Source organism: Bombina bombina, chromosome 5 (genome assembly GCF_027579735.1).
Source record: "Bombina bombina isolate aBomBom1 chromosome 5, aBomBom1.pri, whole genome shotgun sequence".
In the NCBI taxonomy this organism is placed as follows: Eukaryota; Metazoa; Chordata; class Amphibia; order Anura; family Bombinatoridae; genus Bombina; species Bombina bombina.
In genome coordinates this window covers 527,941,291-527,951,089 of record NC_069503.1, presented here as the reverse complement: position 1 = coordinate 527,951,089, position 9,799 = coordinate 527,941,291, and the positions used below count along the sequence as shown (strand labels likewise).

Below are 9,799 nucleotides of genomic sequence, written 5' to 3'. Positions count from 1 at the left end.
TATAAATACAGTTTAAAGTCTGAGTGTAATATGTTATTATTCAAATCAATATTGGCTACTTCCAAAAATGTACGTCAATAGCTGTGACATTAAAAACTAGGCTAAATATGTATTTAGTATGTAAGTGCTACAAAAAACATAATTTATGTAAGAACTTACCTGATAAATTCATTTCTTTCATATTAGCAAGAGTCCATGAGCTAGTGACGTATGGGATATACATTCCTACCAGGAGGGGCAAAGTTTCCCAAACCTTAAAATGCCTATAAATACACCCCTCACCACACCCACAATTCAGTTTAACGAATAGCCAAGAAGTGGGGTGATAAGAAAAAAGTGCGAAAGCATATAAAATAAGGAATTGGAATAATTGTGCTTTATACAAAAAAATCATAACCACCACAAAAAAGGGCGGGCCTCATGGACTCTTGCTAATATGAAAGAAATGAATTTATCAGGTAAGTTCTTACATAAATTATGTTTTCTTTCATGTAATTAGCAAGAGTCCATGAGCTAGTGACGTATGGGATAATGACTACCCAAGATGTGGATCTTTCCACACAAGAGTCACTAGAGAGGGAGGGATAAAATAAAGACAGCCAATTCCTGCTGAAAATAATCCACACCCAAAATAAAGTTTAATGAAAAACATAAGCAGAAGATTCAAACTGAAACCGCTGCCTGAAGTAGTTTTCTACCAAAAACTGCTTCAGAAGAAGAAAATACAACAAAATGGTAGAATTTGGTAAAAGTATGCAAAGAGGACCAAGTTGCCGCTTTGCAAATCTGATCAACCGAAGCTTCATTCCTAAACGCCCAGGAAGTAGAAACTGACCTAGTAGAATGAGCTGTAATCCTATGAGGCGGAGTCTTACCCGACTCAACATAGGCAAGATGAATTAAAGATTTCAACCAAGATGCCAAAGAAATGGCAGAAGTTTTCTGGCCTTTCTAAAACCGGAAAAGATAACAAATAAACTAGAAGTCTTTCGGAAAGACTTAGTAGCTTCAACATAATATTTCAAAGCTCTAATAACATCCAAAGAATGCAACGATTTCTCCTTAGAATTCTTAGGATTAGGACATAATGAAGGAACCACAATGTCTCTACTAATGTTGTTGGAATTCACAACTTAGGTAAAAATTCAAAAGAAGTTCGCAACACCGCCTTATCCTGATGAAAAATCAGAAAAGGAGACTCACAAGAAAGAGCAGATAATTCAGAAACTCTTCTGGCAGAAGAGATGGCCAAAAGGAACAAAACTTTCCAAGAAAGTAATTTAATATCCAATGAATGCATAGGTTCAAATGGAGGAGCTTGAAGAGCCCCCAGAACCAAATACAAACTCCAAGGAGGAGAAATTGACTTAATGACAGGCTTTATACGAACCAAAGCTTGTACAAAACAATGAATATCAGGAAGAATAGCAATCTTTCTGTGAAAAAGAACAGAAAGAGCAGAGATTTGACCTTTCAAGGAACTTGCGGACAAACCCTTATCTAAACCATCCTGAAGAAACTGTAATATTCTCGGTATTCTAAAAGAATGCCAAGAAAAATGATGAGAAAGACACCAAGAAATATAAGTCTTCCAGACTCTATAATATATCTCTCTGGATACAGATTTACGAGCCTGTAACACAGTATTAATCACAGAGTCAGAGAAACCTCTTTGACCAAGAATCAAGCGTTCAATCTCCATACCTTTAAATTTAAGGATTTCAGATCCTGATGGAAAAAAGGACCTTGAGACAAAAGGTCTGGTCTTAACGGAAGAGTCCACGGTTGGCAAGAGGCCATCCGGACAAGATCCGCATACCAAAACCTGTGAGGCCATGCCGGAGCTACCAGCAGAACAAACGAGCATTCCTTCAGAATCTTGGAGATTACTCTTGGAAGAAGAACTAGAGGCGGAAAGATATAGGCAGGATGATACTACCAAGGAAGTGATAATGCATCCACTGCCTCCGCCTGAGGATCCCGGGATCTGGACAGATACCTGGGAAGTTTCTTGTTTAGATGAGAAGCCATCAGATCTATTTCTGGAAGTTCCCACATTTGAACAATCTGAAGAAATACCTCTGGGTGAAGAGACCATTTGCCCGGATGCAACGTTTGGCGACTGAGATAATCCGCTTTCCAATTGTCCATACCTGGGATATGAACCGCAGAGATTAGACAGGAGCTGGATTCCGCCCAAACCAAAATTCGAGATACTTCTTTCATAGCCAGAGGACTGTGAGTCCCTCCTTGATGATTGATGTATGCCACAGTTGTGACATTGTCTATCTGAAAACAAATGAACAACTCTCTCTTCAGAAGAGGCCAAGACTGAAGAGCTCTGAAAATTGCACGGAGTTCCAAAATATTGATCGGAAATCTCACCTCCTGAGATTCCCAAACCCCTTGTGCCGTCAGATACCCCCACACAGCTCCCCAACCTGTAAGACTTGCATCTGTTGAGATTATAGTCCAGGTCGGAAGAACAAAGAAGCCCCCTGAACTAAACGATGGTGATCTGTCCACCATGTCAGAGAGTGTCGTAAAATCGGTTTAAAGATATTAATTGAGATATCTTTGAGTAATCCCTGCACCATTGGTTCAGCATACAGAGCTGAAGAGGTCGCATGTGAAAACGAGCAAAGGAGATCGCATCTGATGCGGCAGTCCTAAGACCCAACATTTCCATGCATAAGGCTACCAAAGGGAATGATTGTGACTGAAGGTTTTGACAAGCTGATATCAATGTAAAACTTCTCTTGTCTGACAAGGAATCAATGAACTGATTGGTAAAGTGATCCTCCAACCATGAACTTGAAGAAACAACACAAGACGATTCGTATGAGATTCTTCGAAAATGAGAAGACTGAGCAAGTACCAAGATATCGTCCAAATAAGGAAATACCAAAACCCTATTCTCTGATTACAGAAAGAAGGGCACCGAGAACCTTTGAAAAAAATTCTTGGAACTGAGGCTAGGCCAAACGGTAGAGCCACAAAACTGGTAATGCTTGTCTAAAAAGAGAATCTCAGATACTAAAAGTGATCTGGATGAATCGGAATATGCAGATACACATCCTGTAAATCTATTGTAGACATATAATGCCCTTGCTAAACAAAAGGCAGGATAGTCCTACAGTAACCATCTTGAATGTTGGTATCCTAACATAACGATTCAATAATGATAGATCCGGAACTGGTCTGAAGGAATTGACCTTCTTTGGTACAATGAAGAGATAAAATAAAACCCCAGCCCCTGTTCCAGAACTGGAACTGGCATAAATACTCCAGCCAACTCTAGATCTGAAACACATTTCAGAAATGCTGAGCCTTTGCTGTGTGTGGGAAAGAAAAGAATCTCTTAGCAGGAGGCCTTAACTTGAAGCCAATTCTGTACCTTTCTGAAACAATGTTTCTGAAACCAGAGATTAAGAACGGAATTGATCCAAATTTCTTTGAAGAAAACGTAATCTGCCCCATACCAGCTGAGCTGGAATAAGGGCCGCACCTTCATAGGTACTTAGGAGCTGGCTATAGGTTTCTATAAGGCTTGGATATATTCCAAACTGGAAATAGTTTCCAAACTGATACCGCTCCTGAGGATGAAGGATCAGGCTTTTGTTCCTTGTTGTGAGGAAAGGAACGAAAATGATTATTTACCCTGGAAAGAAAGGGAAAGCAAAGTTGACTTAGAAGACATGTCAGCATTCCAAGTTTAATCCATAAAGCTTTTCTAGCTAAAATAGCTAGAGACATATACCTGACATCAACTCTAATGATATCAAAAGATGGTATCACCAATAAAATTATTAGCATGTTATAGAATAATAATAATGCTATAAAATTATGATCTGTTACTTGTTGCGCTAAAGCTTCTAACCAAAAAGTTGAAGCTGCAGCAACATCCGCTAAAAATATAGCAGGTCTAAGAAGATTACCTGAACATAAGGAAGCTTTTCTTAGAAAGGATTCAATTTTCCTATCTAAAGGATCCTTAAATTAAGTACTATCTGCCGTAGGAATAGTAGTACATTAGCAGGAGTAGAGACAGCCCCATAACCTTAGGGATTTTTGTCCCAAAAAACTCTAATCTGTCAGATGGCACAGGATATAATTTGCTTAAACGTCTAGAAGGAGTAAATAAATTACCCAAATTATTCCATTCCCTGGAAAATACTTCAGAAATAGCATCAGGGAGATAAAACACTTCTGGAATAACTACAGGAGATTTAAAAACCTTATTTAAACGTTTACATTTAGTATCAAGAGGACCAGAATCCTCTATTTCTAATGCAAATAACACTTCTTTAAGTAAAGAACGAATAAATTCCATCTTGAACAAATACAAAGATTTATCAGCATCAACCTCTGAGACAGAAAACTCTGAACCAGAAGAACCATTATCAGTATCAGAATGAAGATGTTCATTTAAAAATTCATCTGAAAAAAGAGAAGTTTTAAAAGACTTTTATGTAAACTAGAAGGAGAAATAACAGACATAGCCTTCTTAATGGATTTAAAAAATAAAATCTCTTATGTTATCAGGAACATTCTGAAAATTAGATGTTGACGGAACAGCAACAGGTAATGTAACAGTACTAAAGGAAATTTTATCTGCATTAATAAGTTTGACATGACATGCAATACAAATAACAGCTGGAGAAACAGATACCAAAAGTTTATAGCAGATACACTTAGCTTGGTAGCTCCAGCACTGTGCAGTGATTTTCCTGAAGTATCTTCTGACTCAGTTGCAACGTGGAACATCTTGCAATATGTAAAAGAAAAAAAACAACATATAAAGCAACATTGATCAAATTCCTTAAATGACAGTTTCAGGAATGGGAAAAAAATGCCAGTGAACAAGCTTCTAGCAACCAGAAGCAATAAATAATGAGACTTAAATAATGTGGAGACAAAAATGACGCCCATATTTTTTAGCGCCAAAAAAGACGCCCACATTATTTGGCGCCTAAATGCTTTTGGCGCCAAAAATGACGCCACATCCGGAACGCCGACATTTTTTACGCAAAAAAACATCAAAAAATGACGCAACGTCCGGCGACACGTATGACGCCGGAAACAGAAAAAAAAATTTGCGCCAAAAAAGTCCGCGCCAAGAATGACGCAATAAAATGAAGCATTTTCTGCCCCCGCGAGCCTAACAGCCCACAGGGAAAAAGTCAAATTGAATTGAAACAAATGCATTTATCCCAAATATGAAACTGACTGTCTGAAAAATAAGGAATGTTGAACATTCTGAGTCAAGGCAAATAAATGTTTGAATACATATATTTAGAACTTTATAAACAAAGTGCCCAACCATAGCTTAGAGTGTCACAGAAAATAAGATTTACTTACCCCAGGACACTCATCTACATGTTTGTAGAAAGCCAAACCAGTACTGAAACGAGAATCAGCAGAGGTAATGGTATATATAAGAGTATATCGTCGATCTGAAAAGGGAGGTAAGAGATGAATCTCTACGACCGATAACAGAGAACCTATGAAATAGATCCCGTAGAAGGAGATCACTGCATTCAAATAGGCAATACTCTCCTCACATCGCTCTGACATTCACTGCACGCTGAGAGGAAAACCGGGCTCCAACTTGCTGCGGAGCGCATATCAACGTAGAATCTAGCACAAACTTACTTCACCACCTCCATCGGAGGCAAAGTTTGTAAAACTGAATTGTGGGTGTGGTGAGGGGTGTATTTATAGGCATTTTAAGGTTTGGGAAACTTTGCCCCTCCTGGTAGGAATGTATATCCCATACGTCACTAGCTCATGGACTCTTGCTAATTACATGAAAGAAAGCTGGTCAGCTCTCCCTTCTATCTGTAGTGTACTGTTCCAAACGTATTTTTCACTAGAATGAGTGCAGCTAATCTATCAACACCACAACACCCATAATGGTCAGGTGAGGGATAATGCGTCTCAGCACAATATGGAATTGATTGCAATTTGTATAGAAAATGCATTCAGAACATGAAAAACAACTTTATCAACAAATAATATGATAAAAAAGGAGTTTAGAAAGAAAATGAGGATAGCTGTAGAAAATTGTACATTAAAGGGATACTGAACCCACTTTTTTTTATGATTCAGATAGAGTATGCAATTTTAAGCAACTTTCTAATTTATTCCAGTTATCAATTTTTCTTTCATCTCTTGGTATCTTTGTTTGAAAAAAAAAAAACAGGAATGTAAGTTTACGAGCCAGTCGATCTTTGGTTTAGCACCTGGGTACAGCTTGCTGATTGGTGGCTAAATGTACCCACCAATCAGCAAGCGCTTTCCAGGGTGCTAAACCTAAAATGGGCCAGCAAATAAAGATACCAAGAGAACACAAAAGAAATTGATATTAGGAGTAAATTAAATTGGATAGGTGCTTAAAATTGCATGCTCTATCTGAATCATAAAAGAAACAAATTCGGTTCAACATCCCTTTAAACTAGAAAAACAGCATATAAGACACAAATGAATGTAAGCAGCATCTAACTTTTATAAAATACAGTCTGGGGATGAGTAATCATCATGCATTTGGAAAATATGATGCCGAGCATTTCATTAGTCATTTAGTTAAAAAAATGCCTTTTTAAATAGGATACAACCGAACTACTGAATGAGAATGAGAAACTTAATGTGAATGTCAATTTTGATGCTAAAGTGCCAGGTTTTAAAAAATTTGATTAAAAACAAGGGCACTTCAATTCATTAAAATTTACATTTCACTCCTGTTGAGAAAAAAACCTTACCTTTTAATCTTGACAGCAGCTCCAGTTTCCTCCACCCGTAGCAAAGCCTTTTCCTGGGTCTAAAATGAGGAATCCGGCTTCCTCCAATCACAGTGTTGAATCAGACACTGATTCCCCCGGGGAGGAAGCCGTGATTGGAGGATGACCTATCCATCATTTCTGACGTCAGAAATGGCTTGCATCGACCGGAGAAAGCTGGAGCTGCTGTGAAGATTAAAAGGTAAGTTTTTTCACAACAGGAGTGAAATGTAAATTTTGATGAATTAAAGTGCCCCTGTTTTTAAACAAATTTTTAAAAACCGGGCACTTTAGCATCAAAATTGACATTCACTTTAATATAATGTCTGATCAACCATTATTTTATTGTGGATTGTATTATTATAACTGTATAAAAGAGGATTTATTTATTTTTGGTTACTTTTTTAGGTAAATAGAATCTCTTAACATTTAAAAAAAATATATATTTAAAGTATGGGGTAAACACTGAGATAAACAATGTTTTTCAATGCAATAATTCATGTGGGCCTTTGCTTTTTTGACATTACAAAATATTAAAAAAATAAAAAGCACACACAGGAGCCGTTTTTCAATAGTATACACACATATGCTGTGAGTGTCCCGTGCACAAGCATTCAAACACCACACTCTCAGACAGTCGGGGGGGGGGGGGGGGTTGTATGATACAAATGAAGTCTTTACTGACACAATACACACCAGCGCCAAAACCCTGAGCAGAAATGGTGTTTGAATCCTCCTCCTCTAGTCACAAGTAGCATATGTGTGTATGCTGCTAAAACAATAGTAATAACTTTTACTAGAATGTTTGATAACAGAAGTGTATAGCAAACATGATTCTTTTTTATAATTTAAATGCAATAAAGCACACGTCAATTTTGACCTCTCTTATCCCTCTTAGTGCTTAAAAAAGCATCTTGTCAGGAAGGGACACACACAATTCTTTTCCAAATATCTGTTCATATGTAGTATAGGCAGTCAAGAGGTTAAGTGATACCAGATGAGTGGGAGCAAGTTGTTGCTTGTAGAGATAGGTTCACTCTTTACACTAACAGGTAACTAAGCTTTATAATGCAGGGAGGGGAGGCAAATGGTAAAGGGTTTTATTTTATTAGATCATTTTAATTTTAGAAAAAGAAATATCCCTTATTAAAGAGAAAAACATTTATACAAAATGCTCTCTTGCAGATATAAACAAGTGAATAATCATCAGTGTCTCATTAAGTTCGCCTACGGTTTATGGGGTGAACATAAAGCAAGGAAGCGCGTCATGTAATGGAAAACAAGCTTCCGGGAAGTACAGTGCTTGATTGCTAAAGCACATAATGGGATAAAGTGCTGCTGAAACATTACTGGTGCTCAGCCAAATAACGCTAGACAGAATGTAGCAGTGTTCCCTCTTGCGCTGCAGCTTTCATGATGTATAAAGATAAGCAACAATAACACTAAGTAGGATAATAATATACTAATGCTCTATAATGGTTATACAAATCCTTCCTGAATAAAAGTAAGCTAATGGAAAGGATTCAATATAAACTTAAGTCATTTTAGACTTAGCAAGCATTTGTAAACTTAATTCCAAACTTAAAGGGGACACTGAACCAAAAATGTTTCTTTCATGATTCAGATAGAGCATGCAAATTTAAGCAACTTTCTAATTTACTCTTATCAATTTTTCTTCGTTCTCTTGCTTTCTTTATTTGAAAAAGAAGGCATCTAAGCTATTTTTTTGGTTCAGAACCATGGAAAGCACTTGTTAATTGGTGGGTGAATTTATCCACCAATTAGCAAGAACAACACAGTGTGTTCACCAAAAATGGTCCGGCATCTAAACTTACATTCTTGCATTTCAAATAAAGATACCAAGAGAATGAAGAAAATTTGATAATAGGAGTAAATTAGAAAGTTGCTTAAAATTGCATGCTCTATCTGAATCACGAAAGAAAAAAATGTGGGTTCAGTGTTCATTTAACCCACCATGGTACAGGAAGGATTTAGATCATTTCTGACCTGTGGCAGTTATATTTGCAATTTTATCAAATTTATTTTGTTTTTATAGGAGGAAACAAGGGTAAAAAAGCACCCACATACTTCTAATTTTTATCCCCACTGTGCACCTATTCTTTTAGGCAAGCCGCGCACCAGGACTATCTGGCTCCTGTGATCCTGCCTCTACTTACTCTTACACAGACCATGAAATGCTCCCAACTCAAATGGATAAAACAAGCCACACTAAACAAATAGTTCAGTTTGGGATGAGTTCATGCATCTAATGTTTTTATGAAACTGTTTAAAAGCTAAAAGCATAAATGTTAATGTAAACACATGCCCAAAACAAGTAGGGCATTTTGCCACTTTTGCACCCCTGATGATGCCCATTGGCGAATTTAGATACAATAATTTCAACATTTATAGCTATATATGTTTTTGGAATTAAAAAGTTCTGCTAAAGCTAAACCATTTCAGTAAAAACAAACTTTCTGCTTACCTGATAAATTTACTTACTCTTGTGGTGTATCCAGTCCACGGATCATCCATTACTTGTGGGTTATTCTCCTTCCCAACAGGAAGCTGCAAGAGGATCACCCACAGCAGAGCTGTCTATATAGCTCCTCCCCCAACTGCCACCTCCAGTCATTCGACTGAAGACAAGCAAGAGAAAGGAGAAACTATAGGGTGCAGTGGTGACTGTAGTTTAAAAATAAATAAAAAAACACCTGCCTTAAAATGACAGGGCGGGCTGTGGACTGGATACACCACAAGAGAAATAAATTTATCAGGTAAGCATAAATTTTGTTTTCTCTTGTAAGGTGTATCCAGTCCACGGATCATCCATTACTTGTGGGATACCAATAGCAAAGCTATAGGACACGGATGAAGGGAGGGACAAGGCAGGCGCTTAAACGGAAGGCACCACTGCCTGTAAGACCTCTCTCCCAAAAATAGCCTCCGAAGAAGCAAAAGTATCAAATTTAGAAAAAGTATGAAGCAAAGACCAAGTCGCCGCCTTACAAATCTGTTCA

The 9,799-nt window shown here is 37.5% G+C and overlaps 1 protein-coding gene across 4 annotated transcripts in view; it reads right to left on the bottom strand.

Moving 5' to 3' along the window:
- Positions 1-9,799, bottom strand: part of LRRFIP2 (LRR binding FLII interacting protein 2) — a 658,447-nt gene that overhangs the window by 240,336 nt on the left and 408,312 nt on the right. The gene's annotated exons all lie outside the window — the stretch shown is intronic.